The sequence below is a fragment of the Carcharodon carcharias genome, chromosome 13 (assembly GCF_017639515.1).
Source record: "Carcharodon carcharias isolate sCarCar2 chromosome 13, sCarCar2.pri, whole genome shotgun sequence".
In the NCBI taxonomy this organism is placed as follows: domain Eukaryota; kingdom Metazoa; phylum Chordata; class Chondrichthyes; order Lamniformes; family Lamnidae; genus Carcharodon; species Carcharodon carcharias.
Genome location: NC_054479.1, coordinates 31,798,370 through 31,816,403, shown reverse-complemented (window position 1 = coordinate 31,816,403; position 18,034 = coordinate 31,798,370).

Sequence of the window (18,034 nt, the reverse complement as noted above, 5' to 3'; positions counted from 1 at the left end):
ATAAAATAATCTCAATAAATTCAATGTACAGGCTCATTTTATAAATTGATGCTGTAATGCTGATTATCTCTTGAAATCTCACGTTTGTTATTTTACAGGCATAATAGAAAGAAAATCAATTGACCTGTTGCAGAAACACATGCTGATGCTCCAAATAGCAGAATTGCAAAAGGAAACTCCACTGGTCAGTCCTGCAAGTAGCGCAATAAGTATTCTACCAATGAATATCCTGACAGCTGGTACAGAGCTGATCAGGTTCATGAAACCCATCAAAATCATGCCACCAATAATAGATGACGAGGTTGAAGTTGAGACAGAAATCGAATCTGGTAATTAAATGCTAGTTAACTGTTTCAGATGTTCCATTTATTCTGATTTCGTACCATGTACTAATATCTGGTTCATCATCTTTCCACCCACAGATGCTGAACTTCTGTTTCCCTTGAATTATTTTCAATTGCGTGAACTGGTTTTGAGTGAATTGGAAGGGACAAAATAAGTAGCAGTGGCATAGAATGCACAAAATCCTCCCAGAAAATTCAGCAGGAATATCATGTCTGATCCTGTCAGAAAATCAATTAACAAAATGTGAAGCAAAATAAACCTTTTCCAAGCTAATTAAACTAAATTAGTCATTTATACAAGTGTTTTCCATTATTACTCAGTCAAGCCTTTGTGTTATATCTCAAGACTTTTCTATGTAACATACTAACTTTCCAATATGTCCTTCCAGATCTTTTTCCATGAGAGGTGACATTATTAACCTGAAACTTCACTCCAAATATTCCAAGACTTAAAAGAAAATCCTGGCCAGAACTTCTAACACCCCGCACCCTCCAAACTTTTCCCATACCCTTAGACCACCTTCCCAAAGGTGAAATCTCTTCCTCAGTATTTCAACATGCATCCCACTTATCAACCTGCAACATGTAGCATCTTTCCTCTGGCTTCTGTATTTTTAAAAAGGTCACAGATAAAATTCAATGCATAGCTAAATAAGCATAATTAAGGAGACAATTACAATTTCCACAAAATGTGGGCACAACTACATAATATGAATCTGTAAATACTGCTAACACTCTTCTACGATCTATTTATTTCCTATTGAAAACATTGCGTTATATGCATGCTGCACAGGCCTGCAATAATTTCCAATGTTAAAATGCCGACAGTCATGTGGCTATTACCAACACTACCACTAGGTGGCACAGTATTATCTTTTACCTACAAATCACTCAGCATGCATTCTGAAAAACATTTCATCTACATTTTTCTCAGTAACTGAATTTTTTTTATACTTAAAAGCCAGGAATTGAGAAGAGCAAAAAAAAAACTTATTTCACAATAATCAGATTAAAATTACCTGTCAAGTTATCTTTTAGTACCTTCATCAAATGTTTACTTCAAAACTTTTACCTGTCTAGACTGGTTGTTTTGCCCTTACCCACAGGTTAGAGAATTTTAATCACAAGTCTGTGTTTTAAACATGTGCAATTTGCAGAATTTCCCCAGCATAAAATCTGTGGTTCCTGAACATATGCAACTTGCAGAATTTCCTGGCTGCAACCTGTGCATTAATAGGAGTTGAACACAAGAACTCTAGAAATAGGAGCAGGAGTAGACCATATGGCCCGTTCAGCCTGCTCCACCTTTCACTTCAATCATGGCAGATCTTGGGCTTCACCTCCACTTCCCCACCCTCTCCCCGTATCCCTTGGTTCCCTAAGAGATCAAAAATCTGTCCATCCTAGCCTTACAAGTATTCAAAGAAGGAGCATCCACAACCCTCTAGGGGTAGAGAATTCGAAATGTTCACAACCTTTTGAGTGAAGTCATTTCTCCTCATCTTAGTCCTAAATGATCGACCCCCTATCCTGAGACTATGCCTCTGTGTTTTAGATTCAAAGACCAGTGGAAACAACCCTATAAAGCTCCATCAGAATCTTATATGTTCCAATGAGATTGCCTCTTATTCTCCCAAACTCCAGAGAATATAGGCCCAATTTACTCAGCTTCCCATCATAAGACAACCCCTTCATTCCAGGGACTAATTTAGTGAACCTTTGCTGTATCGCCTCCAATGCAAGTATATCCTTCCTTCGATATGGAGACCAAAACTGCGCACAGTATTCCAGATGTGGTCTCACCAAAATCCTGAACAATTGTAGCAAGACTTCTTTATTCTTGTACTCCAATGCCCTTATAGTAAAGGTATAGTATAGCAACATGCCATTTGCCTTCCTAATTGCTTGATGTATCTGCATGCTAACTTTCTGTGTTCCATGTACGAGCACACCCAAATCTTTCTGAACACCAACGTTTACACGTTTAGCACCTTTTAAAAAATATTCTGCTTTTCTATTCTTACAACCAAAGTGAATAATTTCACACTTCCCCACATTATACTCCATCAGCCATCTTGTTGCCCACTGACTTAACCTGTCTATATCTCTTTGCAACCTCTCTGTGTCCTCCCCACAGCTTACCTTTCTAACTAGCTTTGTATCATCAGCAAACTTAGATACATCACTCTTTGTCTCTTTATCTAAATTAGTAATATATATTGTAAATAGCTGAGGCCCCAGCACTGATCATGTCAACTTGAGCCTATCAACTTGAAAATGCCCTTATATGCCCACTCTTTGCCTACTATCCATTAACCAATCCTTTATCCGTGCTAATATATTACCCCAATTCCATGAGCCCTTATCTTGCCTATTAACCTTTAGCATGGCACTTTATCGAATACCTTTTGGAAATACAGGTTTACTATATCTACTGTTTCTCCTTTAACTATCTGACTAGTTACATCCTCAAAAAAAATCTAATAAATTTTTCAAACAAGTTTTCCCATTTGTAAAACCATGTTGACTTGTTCTAATTATATGATACTTTTCTAAGTGCATTAAGATTTTGTTAAAAATAGATTACAGCATTTTTCCAATGCCTGATTTTAGGCTAACTGGCCCGATGTTCCCTGTTTTCTCCCACCCTCCTTTCTTGAAAAGCAGTGTACCATATGCCAACTTCAAATCTGATGAGACCATTCCTGAATCTGAGGAATTTTGAAGAATCATAGCTAGCACATCCGCTTTCTGTGCAGCTATCCCTTTTAGAACCCTAGGGTGTAGGCCATCAGGATTTTAGTCCTTTAAGTTTCTCCAATACTTTTTTCTCTGCTGGTATTAATACCTTAATTTCCTCACTCTTTTTAGCCTCTAGGTTACCCTCTATTTCTGGTATGCAGCTTGTACTGCCCCTACTATTTCCTTATTCCCCATGATAATTTCTCCTATCGCTGCTTGTAAGAAACCAAAATTTACTTTAGCTACTCTCTTCCTTTTTATATACTTATAAAAAGTTGAAGGGTGAAAATATGTGTGCTCCTACGTGTGAGAATTTAACAGTTATTTGCTTCATCTAAAAGAGTTTGAAGAAACTGGACGTTGACTTCTGAGACCTTTTATTTCAGGCAAGTGATGACATTTATATAAATGTATTAGCTCTTGCACTTTGATGCATTCAGAATCAGTATTGCTTAGCATACAATAATAAATATCTTAATTACTTGTCATTCTATTATTTTCCCATGTTTTGCACTTAGCCAGGTAGGAGTTGTGTGAAGGTGGCTTGGACTAACAGGCCATTTTTATCTTTTTTGGATGGGTGTTGGAGGGAATAGATGATAAAACTAAATATCATGACTGCAGTGTACTGTTAAGTTAAACTCATGGATAGATAGAAAGCTAATGCAGTTAAGGAGAAATGTACCTAACTGGCCATTAAATCATCTCCATGATGTCTAATAATAATGATTACCTTGGTTTTATGTAATTAATCTACTTCCTAAATCCAAACTGTAAAGCAGAACCAACTTGTAAGTACACAGTAGAGTTTGATATAGATTTCAAAAATGTGCTCATAATGTAAATTCCCTCACCTCCATTCCTTAAACTAATTTGGAAGAAACTCACCTTCCTCTTCCCTTCTTCTTCATTGTCCATTAGCAACAAATGTCCCTGATATTTTATAATCCCCCATTGGTATCTGGGAGGCAAATACATAGCGCTCACAAGTGAAAACCCAGTGCATAATCAGTGTATGTACCAATCACATTATGTATTGAGTGCTGTGACATGGCTTATGGCCAGTAATTTTTTTTTGGACAGATATACTCTATTCATAAAATATCTGAAAGAACATTGCAACACATTTCTAAATGGCCATCACAAATAGTGCAATCAGATTCAAATTTTACACATGGATCATGAGATATTTCAATACAATCAATGAATATTACAGTCATTTCAATATGGTCATTACAGACAGTCAGACAGTGCAATGGGATTGGAGTTATCAACATACATCATGTTACACTCTGAGGTGCTTCAATACAATTGTGATACATTTCGTTTTCACTACATTCGTTTTCATTGTGAGTCATACAGCCGAGGGGTCTACGCAGTTCCCAGCCCCTCGGTGCACTGTGGCAGAAAGGTGTTAGACAGCGACCTTTCCCCATTGCGCCTTTGCAGCAGCTGCCCCAAGCTTTAGTGCGTCCCTCAGCACGTAGTCCTGGACCTTGGAATGTGCCAGTCTGCAACACTCGGTCAGGGACAACTCTTTGCACTGGAAAACCAGCCAGTTTCAGGCAGATCAAAGAGCGTCTTTCACCAAGTTGATCCTCCAGCTGCAGTTGATGTTTGTCTCGGTGTGTGTCCCTGGGAACAGCCCGTAGAGCACAGAGTCCTGTGTCACAGCACTGCTTGGAATGGACCTCGATAAAAACCACTGCATCTCTTTCCAGATCTTCTTTGCAAAGGCATAATCCACAAGGAGGTGAACAACAGTCTCTTCCCCACCACAGCCACCTCGAGGGCAACGTGCAGAGGGGGTGAGACTCCTGGCATGTAGGAAGGATCTGACTGGGAGGGCCTTTCTCACCACCAGCCAAGCTACATCTTGGTGCTTGTTGGAAAGTTCTGGTGATGAGGCATTCTGCCAAATGACTGACAATCTGCTCGGGGAACCATCTGACAGGATCCACCATCTCCTTTTCCCACAGGGGCTCTAGGATGTTACGTGCCGACCACTGCCTGATGAACTTGTGGTCAAAGGTGTTTGTCTGCATAAATTTTTCCACGAGGGACAGGTGGTACGGCACGGTCCAGCTACTTGGATCGTTCCGCAGCAGCGTGGCCAGCCCCATCCTTCACAACACCGGGGACAGGTAGAACCTCAGCACGTAGTGACACTTGGTGTTTGCGTACTGAGGGTCTACGCACAGCTTAATGCAGCCGCACAAAGGTGGTCATCAGGATGAGGGCGATGTTGGGCATGTTTCTTCCCCCTTTATCTAGAGGCTTGTACATGGCATCCCTGTGGACACAATCCATTCTCAACTCCAGATAAAGTGAAAGATGGCTCGGGTGATCGCCATCGGGCAGGAGTGAGGAATGGGTCAGACCGGCGCCATGTACAGCAACAGCGAGAGTGCCTCACACCTGATGACTAGGTTTTTACCCGCAATGGAGAGGGAGCATCGCTCCCACATGTCCAGTTTTCTTTCAGCCAAAGCCACTCACTCCTTCTAGTTTCTAACGCATGCCCAGGTCCCTCCGAACCATATCCCCAGCACCTTCAGGTCATCTGACCTGACAGTGAAGGGGAAAAAGAATTGGTTAGCACAGCTCCCAAAGAACATGGCCTCGCTCTTGCCAATATTTACCTTGGCTCCGGAGGCCAGTTCAGACTGGTCACAGATGTTGATCAGTCGCTAATTTCTAATTTCCTCCCTTTCCCCCTTTTGCTTGTTGATGAGGGTTATGATGCCTTTCCTCATGGATTCTGACAAGCTGCCAGCCAGGAGAATACTCTCGTACACTTCTAGCAGGTCTGGGCTGATCCAGTCCCACAGAACTGAATACAACTCAGCCGGTAAGCCGTCACTTCCGGGAGTTTTATCCTTCTTGAAGGACTCAAGGGCCTTAGTCAGTTCGTCAGGAGTTAGCGGTTTGTTCAGACTCTCCCATGTACTGTCATCTAAGATCTCCGTGATAGAGGACAGGAAGGACTGGGAGGCCGCGCTGTCTGGGATTCATGTCGTAGAATCCGGGATAAAAGGATTTGCTGATCCTCAAAATGTCAGACTGCGATGACTTTACTGAGCCATCTTCTTTCTTCAGGCTGTTGATTACAGAGCTCTTCCTGTGTACCTTTTGGAAGAAGAAACGTGAGCACTTCTCACCCTGCTGCACTGTCTGGACTCTGAACCGGAAGATGATCTTGGAGGCCTCCGAGGCAAAGTGCAAGGCTTGCTGGCTCTTCAACTCTTGGAGTTCCTCCTTGACATCCACCCCCATCGACTGCAGCCGGAGCAGGTTCTGCATGTTTTTCTGGAGTTGGGACATTTCCCTCTGTTCCTTTATAGCTTTCTGGATGCCTTTGAGGATGAAATACCTCTTGATGTTTTCCTTGATCTTTTCCCACCAGTGTGTCAGGGACTCAAAGAGGGATTTCACGGTTCTCCAATCTTTGTAATCCCTCCTGAGCTCCTCAATGTTCTCTGGGGTCAGCAGTTGCACACTCAGCTTCCATGTTCCCCTGCCAACCCTCTGGTCTTCCTGTAAATGACAGTCAGCCAGTAGGAGGCAGTGGTCAGAGAAGAGCACCAGCTTGATGTCGGTGGATCTGATTGTGAACGCACGGGACACAAACAGGAAATCTATCCTGGAACAGATGGATCTGTCTGGCTGTGACCAGGTGTTTCTACGCTGCGCTCCGTCAGCAGGGTTGCTGAAGACATCATGCAGCTTGGCGTCCTTTACTATTTCCCTCAGGGATCTGGACGTAGTGTCCAATCTGCTGTCAGCCCTGCTGGATCATCCAGTCGTATCGATGATGCATTTGAAGTCACCACCCAGAATGACTGGCCTGGAGGCCGCCAGCAGCAGTGGGAGCTGCTGAAAAACCTCCAGCCGCTCGCTCTTTTGTGCCGGGGCATACATGTTAATTAACCGGAGTGGAGCATTCTTGTACATTACATCTGTTACGAGGAGGCACCCACCCACCACCTCCTAAACCTCGGAGACAGTGAAGTTGCCTCCATGCAGCAGAATACCCAGGCCAGAGGAACATGAGTCATTTCCTCCTGACCAGATCGATGGCCCATGGGACCACCATCGTGACCATTGCCTGTAGGAGCTGAGGTGCCATATTACACACGTCTGCAGAAATAGCAGGTCAGCTTTGACTTTGGCAAGGTAATCCAAGGTCGCAACACATCGCATCCTAGCTTTAATGCTATGCACATTTATGGAATCAACCTTTATCCCCATTTTTAAAGCATTTTGTCACTTACCAAACCTGTTGTCTTTGAGAGTTCCAGACCTTTGGTCTGCTCCTGCATAACCATAGTGTTAACAAATTGCCTCACTTTGGATGGGCTGAGGAAACTGTCCTGAACCTCCCCATTGGAGATGTTCTGTTCAGGTGGCACCTGGGGGTTCGTGCAAGGAGCGAGCTTTGAATTGTTCTCTGTTGGAGAAGTCTCTCTGATCCACTCCCCCTCTGGGGCATTGCTGCTCCCAGCTTCCCAGACCTGGGATGCGCTGAGCGCTTCACTGCTCCCAGATTCCTGAGTCTGGGGTGCACTGATTTCTTCATTGTCACCAATGTCTTGGAGCTCGGGTGTCTCGTCCTCCACCTCCCGAGAGCTTTGCCACATCTTCTGTTGGTGCCACCCTTGCCCTTCTTCGTCTGAAGAGCAGCAGCTTTTGTCATCCGTATCAGATGGGAGATGCCTCTTGTCACTCATCTGGGAAGTCCCTTCTTAGCCTTGGTCCCTTCTTAGCCTCTTCTTTTTGGCCCTCTTCACCAGCTGCCATTCCCCCTGATGATTTTCTGCTGGTTCCTCCTCCATTGATTCGCTGTGCTGAGGAATGGGAGGTTCAGGGGGCAGTGCAGTTGTTTGGCTGTCTGCTGCCTCAATCTTTTCCTTCATCTTGTCTCTCTCCATGCCCTCCTTTGTCCCATTGTGCTCGCTGGAGGCCTTGGTGGTTGGAGGGTTGCAAGTGTCCTTGGTAGTAGTGACACTAAGCATTTCATCTGCTTCCCTCTCATTGGTTTTGGCCGCCTGCGCATAAGTGAGGCAGCGTTTGGGTCTTGTAGAGGCCTGCCTCGCCATACAGGTTGCAGCACTTAGTCTGTTTGCAGTCCTTTGTCTGGTGCCCTTCCTGCTTGCAATTCTTGCAGAGAACGGCTCTGCAGTTGGCCACCGCATGACCAGACTTGCCACTTGAGTGACAAAGTTTGGGCTGCCTAGCATAGACAAGGTAGCCACGGCTTCCCCCGATAGCAAAGCTGGAAGGAGGGTGGAGGATTGCTCCTTTACCATCTGTCTTGAGCATGACCTTGACCTGGCTTTTGCCAGTCCAAATCCCGAAGGCGTATTTAACCTTGATGCATTTCCCAACCTTGTCGATGTACCTGGTGAAGAAGGTGAGCACATCGGCAACAGGGACGTGGGGGTTGTAGAGATGCACAGTCACCGCACGGTCCCGTTGCAACAACAGAGCAAAGAGTGGCTCCACCGTCAGGATCCTCATCTGCGGCTGGTCTCTCTTCTCCTTGAACACCTTCAGGAACTCGGTGTAGGCAGCAACATTCTTGAAGGTCACGTCGAAGCATCCAGTGCTGGGGAAGTCCTGCAGGCAGTAGATCTCCGCAGCTTCAAATCCACACGACTCCAAAAAGATTCGCTTAATGAAGAAGGCACGATCCATGGGTGTTCCTTCTTCGCTGTCCTTCACTGCCACCCTGTTGGTATTACATACCCCATGGTTTGGGGCTCCACTGGTTGCAGCCATCAACTCTTCACTTGATCTTAGCCAAAAGACCGAGAAGCAGTATTTGCTACACATGAGTGAAAGGCTCATGGCCAGGTCATCAGGAGGAAGTGAAATGCTTCTCACAGGAGGAAGTAAACTCTTGTACACCTTTGAATGGTGGCTACTTATAGATTAACATTGACAGAGACATCTTATGATATAGTAGAGTTGTACTGAGCCATGTAATGAATGAAATATAATTTTAATTATAATAAGTAATAATTGGATGTCTAACACATAGGGCCATAAATTATAATAGACTGACATGTCCATTGTATCCAAATTGTTCTCATGCTAAAGCAATTTCACCAGTTTGTTCAGTTTGCGCTTGTTTAAAATGGGTGCAGCTAAGATTTCCTGCTCCGGCCTTGAGAAATTTTCTTCTTAAAGAATTTACGATAGCATTTAACGCCTTTTTTGTTAACTTTGGTACATTTTTTACTGCTGTTGTTTGTTACTGCACTTTGTAGAGGCATGTTCTCACAGCGAAGTTACTGCCAGCTGCTGCTTCAGTAGCTACAGCCAAAACGTTTAGCATGAGAATTCTACTGGTCATCACAATAGTAGTGATGGATTTGAATGATGAAGAGAAGTTCATGTGATGGAACAAAGACAGGTGCACTTGCCCCTCAGGTGTCCTGGTCCCACTTTGTTTTGTCCCAGGAGCCAAATTTTTGGACTTAGGTGCACCCACTTAGCGATGTCGGAGAAATGCCTGCCTTTGCCAACAATGGATTCTCAAAGAGGCACTCATAGAACTGTTGTCATTTCCAAGCAAGATCTACTGCATGGCAGTTATGCCTGTGACTGTGAAAGTTACTACATCATTAATTTTTAATTCAACAGGACCCCTCCAGGCTACCGCTGGTGACAATTGCCACATTGCTCTTCAGTCTCCATTGCATAAAACAAGTGACAGAAGCTTGTTCACCTGGAGAAACACTTATCTCATGGAAAGGAAGCACCAGCTGAAAACACACACAACATTTACCACTTGGCAAGCTTCCCAAAAGTACTGGATTTCTTTTGCTGGGGCTCACATGACCATCAGGGTCCCTAGCAAGAACTCAGTGGTATACACAAATATGATTAGCCTTTTTTCCATTGATGCACAGTGGGCTAGGCCACTAAAACAGAATAATGCGGTTTAGTGTGCAGTGCATTGGCAACAGCCAGTTTCTTCATTTTGTGGCAGTCCAAAGTTATTTGAAGAAACAGTTGACTAGATAACTTATTCTTGGGATATCATACATAATATAACATATGGCTGACTTTGTCTGCACTGGAGTGCTGTGTTTTGCTGCAGTAGAGAGCTTCAGTTGGAGATTGGTAACTGAGGGAGTTTAAGGGTTAAATTAAGGGTTAAATTCTATATTAAGTCTAGTCGTTCTTTAATTTAACAATTAACTAAAAGTTGCTGTTAGGGTTGGAAGAAGGTAAGTTTTAGTCCAGCCTTAAAACAAAGCTCATACAGGCACTGCTTGCAACTGCAACTAGTTAAATGGATAACTGGCTTAATCAGATTTTCAGAGGCAGGGTTCAGAGAGTATAAAAGTAAGCTATCTTATAGTGTTGACTTTGTCTGCATTGAAGTACTGTGTTTGGCTGCAGTAGAGTGCTTCAATTGGAGTTTGGTGACAGGGTGTTTGGTGAGAAGGAGAGGTGCTTCCTTCTTTTTCTACCTTTCCTCAGAAAGAAGATCGGTGGCCTTCATAAGTAGGAACTGGTGAGTAAATTAGAAAAGTGTAATATTTTTAAAGTTCCTATTCTTGGATTTAACTGAGAAGCGGCAGGAATAAGGGAAATTTAGGGCCAATATAATAAAGTAATATAAATAATCCAAAGTAGAATAAAGTTAATATAAGGGAAGTAGAGTTAAGGCATGGCAGGGCAGCTCAGTCAAGTGGAATGCACATCCTGTAATATGTGTGAGGTCATGGATGCTACTGGTATCCTAGATGACCACATGTTCAGGAAGTGCTGTCAGCTGCAGAAACTTGAGCTCTGGGTTTCAGAGCTCGAGCAGCAGCTGGAGTCACTGTGGCGCATCTGCAAGGCTGAGAGCCACGTCAGTAGCACATTCAGAGAGGTGGTCACACCGCAGCTTAAGGGCCTGGCAACAGAGGGAATGGTTGACCACCAGGCAGTCCAAGAAATGTAGGCAGGTAGTGCAGGAGTCCCTTGGGGTCCTGCTCACAAATTGGTTTTGCGTTTTGGAAACTGGTGAAGGTGCTGGTTCCTCAGAGGAATGCAGTCAGAACCAAGTTTGTGGTACCATGAGTTCCTCAGCTGTACAGGAGGGAAAAAAGAAGAAAGCAAGAGCTATAGTGATAGGGGATTCAGTAGTTACGGAAACAAGACAGGCATTTCTGTGGCCGTAGATGTGACTCCAGAATGGTATTTTGCCTCCCTAGTGCCAGGGTCAAGGATGTCACAGAGCAGCTGCAGGGCATTCTTCTGGGGGAGGGTGATCAGCCAGAGGTAGTGGTCCACATTGGACCAATGACTTAGGTAAGAAGGGAGATGTGAATTGCAATCAGAATTTAGGGAGCTAAGTAGAAAATTAGCAAGCATTACTTCTAATCTTCTAATCTCCATACTGCTCCCTGTGCCACGTGCCACGTGCCAGTGAGTACAGAAGTAGGGGGATAAGGCAGATGAATGCATGTCTAGAAAGATGGTACAGGAGGGAGGACTTTAGATTCCTGGGACACTGGGACTGCCTCGGGGGGAGATGGCACCTGTACAAGCTGGACGGGTTCCTTGTGGGGTGTTTTGCTGGTGGTGTTGGGAGGGCTTTAAACTAACTCAGCAGGGGTGTGAGAACCAAGAGCAAATATTAGAGAGGAACACCAGGGTGTAAAAGATACTGGGAGGGACAGATAGCACTAGTATAGAGAATAGTAAGCTAATAGGTAAAATTGGGGTAAGGGGGAAAGTAGCAAAATCTAAATCAGGGTCACTATGCATGCATGTGAATGCACGGAGTATAGTAAATAAGATTGGGGAGTTACAGGCGCAGATTGCCATGTGGAAATATGATGTTGTTGCAATAACAGAGACCTGGCTCAAGGAAGGGCAGAACTGGGTGTTAAATATTCCCAGGTACAAGGTATTCAGAAGAGATAACAAAGAAAGGAAAGGAGGAGAGGTGGTGGTATTGGTTAAGGAGAGCATTGCAGTGCTGGAGAAAGAGGATGTCTCAGAGGGTTCAAGGACAGCATCAATTTGGCTAGAACTAAGGAACAAAAAGGATGTAATTACATTGCTCGGTGTCGTCTATAGACTGCCAAATAGGGAGAAGGACGTAGAAGAACAAATCTGCAGAGAAATTACAGAGAGATGCCAGCATTATAGAGTAGTTATAATGGGGACTTTAATTACCCCAATGTTGACTGGGACAGTGGTAGTGTAAAGGGTGGAAAGGGGCAAAAGTTCCTAGATTGTGTTCAGGAGAATTTTCTACAGTAGTATGTGGCCAATCCAACAAGAAAAGATGCAGGGTGGACCAGGTTCTTGGAAATGAGGTGAACCAAGTAGATCAAGTGGTAGTGGGGGAACATTTAGAAGACAGTGATCTTCGTATTGTACGTTTTATGGTGATGATAGAAAAGGACGATAGGCAATCCAGAATAAAGATAATTAACTGGACAAGAGCCGACTTTGGTATGACAAAATGGAGCTGGGCCAGATAGACTGGGACAAAAGATTGAAAGATCGAAAGGGAAAGGTAGGGCAAACAAGTCCAGAGCTCCCTGGATGAAAAAGGAGATTGAAATTAAGATAAAGAAGAAAAAATGCACTTATGACGGGTGTCAGGTAGAAAATACAATTGAGAACCGAGAGGAATACAGAAGGCTCAGAGGGGAGGTGAAAAAGCATATTAGAGACGCAATAAGGGATTATGAGAAAAGACTGGCAGCCAACATAAAGGGGAATCCCAAAGTCTTCTATAGGCATATAAATAGTGAAAGGGTGGTAAAAGGAGGAATAGGGCCGATTAGAGACCTAAAAGAGAATTTACACATGGACAAAAGGGCCATGGCTGAGGTATTAAATGAATACTTTACATCCGTCTTTACCAAGGAGGTAGATGCTACCCAGGCCATGGTGACAGGCGAGGGAACTCTGTCACTAGAAGGGTTCAAAATTGATGAGGAGGAAGTGTTGAAAAGACTGTCGGTACTTAAAGTTGACAAGACACTGGTACCAGATGAGATACATCCAAGGATATTGAAGGAAGTGAGAGTAGAAATTGCTGGCGCACTGGCTATAATCTTTCAGTCTTCCCTAGACTCAGGGTGGTGCCAGAGGACCGAAGAATTGCAAACATTATGCCCTTGTTCAAAAAAGGCTGTAAGGATAAGTCCAGCAATTACAGACCGATCAGTTTAACTTCAATGGTTGACAGGATTCTAGAAACAATTATTCGGGATAGAATTAGTAGTCACATGGAAAAATATGGGTTTGTAAGGAAGAGCCAGCATACATTTCTAAAGGGGAAATTGTGTTTAACTAACTTGCTGGAGTTTCTTGAGCAGGTAACAGAAAAGGTCGTTGAGGGTAATGTTGATGTGGTGTACATGGACTTTGAAAAGGCATTTGACACAATGCCACAGAACTGAATTGTGAGAAAAGTTATTGCTTATGGAATAAAAGGGACAGTAGCAATATGGATACAAAATTGGCTGAAAAATAGAAAGCAGAGAGTAATGGTCAATGGATGTTTTTTGGGCTGGAGGAAGGTTTGTAGTGGAGTTCCCCAGGGGTCGGTGTTGGGACGCTTGCTTTTCCTGATATATAATAATGATCTAGGTTGGTGTGCAGGGGACAGTTACAAAGTTTGCAGATGATACAAAGCTTGGGAGAGTTGTGAACTGTGAGGAGGACCGTGTGGAACTTCAAAAGGACATAGACAAGTTGGCAGAGTGGGCAGATAGGCAGCAGATGAAGTTCAATGTGGAGAAGTGTGAGGTGATGCAGTTTGGTAGGAAGAACATGGACAGACAATATAAAATAAGGGTGGAATTTTGAAGGGGGTGCAGGAGCAGGTGGAGAAAGGTTTAGGTGTATACATAGATCATTGAAGGTGGCAGGACAGGTGGAGAGAGCAGTTAATAAAGAATATAGTAATCTGGACTTTATTAATAGGAGCAAAGAGTACAAGAGCAAGGTTATGCTCAATTTGTATAAGACACTTGTTAAACCTCAGCTGGGGTATTGTGTACAGTTCCGGGCAACATATTATAGGAAGGATGTGAACAATCGGAGAGAGTGCAGAAGAGATTTACAAGACTGGTCCCAGGGATGAGAAACTTCAGCTAAGAAGGTAGATTGGAGAAGTTGTGACTGTTTTCCTTGGAGAGGAGAAGGCTGAGAGGAGATCTGATAGAAGTTTTCAAAACCATGAGGGGACTGGACAGAGTAGATAGGGAAAAGCTGTTCCCACTCATAAAAGGATCAAGAATGAGACGACACAGATTTAAAGTGACTTGCAAAAGAAGCAAGCATGACGTGAGACAAAACTTTTTCACACAAGTGGTTCAGGTCTGGAATGCACTGCCTGGAAGTATAGTGGAGGCAGGTTCAATCAAGGCATTCAAGATGGCATTAGATGATTATTTGAATAGAAACAAGGTGCAAGGGTATGGGGAAAAGGCAGGGCAACGGCATTAAGTCATAATGCTCATTGGAGAGCTGGTGCAGACACAATGGGCCGAATGGCCTCCTCTTCTACTGTTAAGATTCTGTGATAACACTGCATTTCTTCTTCATACACCCAGCCCCACCCTGAAAGCCACAAACAGGCTGATAAATAATGTAACAATGCTCATGTCTTCACACAATTTCTGGTCGAACCTGCCTAAGCAGAGAATCCGAAGTTTCAACAGACTGGAGGGAAGTACTGCTCTATAGTTCTGAAAAGCCCAATAAATAAGTGTACATATGAATCAACAGAATGAATGGTACACATGGAAAAAAGATGCTGCAAATTTCTTGTGATTGAATTTGCCAAGCCAGGGGCTGTCAGAGGAATGGGATTGATATTGCTAGTTTGGCAAATTTGAATTCCATCTATAGGAGGTTGTTAAAGATGTGTTCCCACTTCATGATGTTGAATATGTTAAAGCTCATTGCATAGTGGCACCAAAACACCCTTTTCATGCACGCTTGTGTTCCTGAACTCTTAATTTGTTAATATCCTAGTTTTGTATTGCACTCTCAAACTGATTACTTATTCTCTGAAATGTAGCAATTTCCATAAAGTTGAATATGAATGCACACATACTGTCCTCAAAAGGTTAAAATTCTACACAGAAACAAGAGTAAAACAATTGTCAATGTTTCACAGACAAGCACTGTTTCAGGATGTTTCTGAATCCCCTTGAAAAGACGACATCGCAATTACATATAAATTATGCTTAAAGGTTAGTCAGCAGCAGCTAGCAGTAAGATTTAAATTGCCCTGTTATATGGTTGTAGGTTGTAGATATGGAACCTGGAGAGTTCCTTTAAGGGGAACCTTGCAACAACATTTAGAATGACATGTGACTCATAATTGCTTCAAGTTTACACACGTGCACAATGAAAGAATTACTTAACATAAACTTTGAATCTATGTTTTCACCCAATGTCAGGAGTCACCTCAATTGTATGTACATTGCACAGTAACAATTATGTTGTACTAATGATTGGAAATGGTTCAAAGGATTGAATGTAGGCAATTTTTTGGTTTAAAGTTGTATCCCTTCCAAAATAATTAAATATTATCTCTGAAATTGTCCTTTTAAAATAGTGCCAAGTAAAGTGCATCACAAAGTGGGATATGATCTTGGATGCCATAATTCCTGTATATTAACAAATCATTTATTGGTCAGTTGTGGAATGCAATATTGCTTAATACCCACACTAACCTACTTTGCCAGCTGAGGGAGCAAATTCAGTGAAAAGGAATCAACTTGGGGACCTAATGGCAAAAATATAGTCTCCAATTTTCCTGAACAGTCCTGGAAAATGCTAATAATTAACTGCCATTTTCACTTCTAACCCTATTATACATTAAGTTTGCCATGTATGATAATATAAACCTTATGTATAATACAATTCAGTGACCACAGCTGCACAATTTTACTGTTGCAAAACCCCATGCCCATATATTAATTAGTTTTGAGGGAAATTCACTTTGTTCTGACTTTCCACTTAATAGATTCTTCAAGGTTATTTGGGTTAGAAGACGTAAGGCTGCTGTAGAAGGGAGAGAAAAGGTGTGATGCTCAGAGGGTCACTGGATTACCTCTGTCTTTGCATCTTTTAAAATTGGATTATGTTTCAGGCATGTTTTCTCATACATTATGCAGGATTTTCTTTGAAACTTAAGCAGGCTATGAACCTCAGTCGGAGGAATCTTTCTTTTTGAGTTAAAATATGGACACAAGTGTAAATACATTGAATTTTAGTACACATTGTGATTATTTTTGACCCAGAAATGTATAGTAAAGAAAATTTGCAATTTCTTTAAAAGGCCTGTGGAGTTTGTAATATTTTTAAGAATGTTTGAAGAGAACTTTTAAGAGCTTGCACCATTTAAAAAGGGATCAATTGCAATTTTCTTGGATAATAAGAAATACTGGCCCATGTGACCTGGCAACCATTGACTTGGAAGTGTTAGAAATTTAAGTTAAGAAGGAGGCTACATGGCTAGCAGAAACAAAGGAGAGTTGCAGACACAAAGGAGTGCTACAGAAAAATGGGAGAGCAGAGACGGCACATTTACACTGAGTTGTGTGTGTGTGATACAGTTAAACAGGACAGAAAGCTGAAGACAGAGTTAGAGCACGGTTTGTGAATTGGATAATTTTACTGCTGTTTCTTCAATCTCGCCAAAGCTGACCAGACTGTTTAACGGGGTTTCTTAAAGGATCCAGATAAAGGTGTTTCTGGGAAATCTGTGCCATCAATACTGCCACAATGGAGGTTCTGTAGGAGTGTGACTTTCAAGTGGTGAACATCTCTGGAGACCTTGGACGGAATATAGCTGCCAGTGAATGCTACTTGAGGGCCAAATTGCTTGAGTGGGAAAGTGAGAGATCTGACATACCAGAGGCCAAATTAGAGAACTTTAGAACCACATATGGTGCCACATGTCTGTGGGGAATGATGTGGGTGCTTGTGGTTGTGTAAGACATAACTTACATTGTATTGACTATTTAAAGTGAAATTTACCTTTTTATTTGAAGTATCATTTGCCTGTTAATTCATGTTTGATTTACGCTGGTTCTGATTCTTTTAAAGCAAAAGCTACAAAAAGTGGAATCTTGTTAGCAATCTCTTGATTTGGGGGTCATTCACTAAATTTGATTCTTTTGGCTTATGGTCCCCCTGGGGAATCGTAACAAAGTAAGTCACATTTCTCTCCAAAAGAGGTAAACACAGTAGCAATTTTTCACTGTAATTTGTCATGAAGATGTGCTTATTTGAACTAATGATTTTTAATTCACTGGCTGGAAACTGGACTTTCTGCAAGACCCTACCAGAGACAATAAACCCCTGAGGAAATTGAAAGATTCTATCCCCTGTTTCATTAACAAGGCATTAAGACAAATACCTAAGATTCAACTGTTGGAGATGGGGCATTAAATCTAATCACTTGGGCCATGAGACAATGGCTAAGGCAACTTTGCAGACAGGAGCTAATCATGCTATCTTTTGGAGTACATGAACAACCTTATTTTGATTTCCCCCTCTGACAGTGTAGAAAACAAGTCGTATGGCTAGCAAACCCCTTTTGTGCATTAAAAAAAAAATCACATTTTACAGAGAGTTGATGCTGATGAACTGAGCCTTGCTCTCTCTCCACCTTCCTGACAAACTTCGAGGCCTGTTTGCTGTTCATGACCAACCAGATGCATACCTACTGCTAACAGGGACCTTTTAAAACAGAAATTCTACTCAACACCACTGTATCTAGAGGAACAACCAAATTAACCAGCTGCAACTTTAAGATCAGGACTACTGAAGGAGTATCTGACCAGCAGAGTCACTGAGCCACTGACCGTATATTCCTTTCACTAATGAGCTCTAATTTGAACAACCTATCCTTCCTCAGTCTGTAAACTGTATTTGTGTGTGTCTGTTTGTGTGTGTGT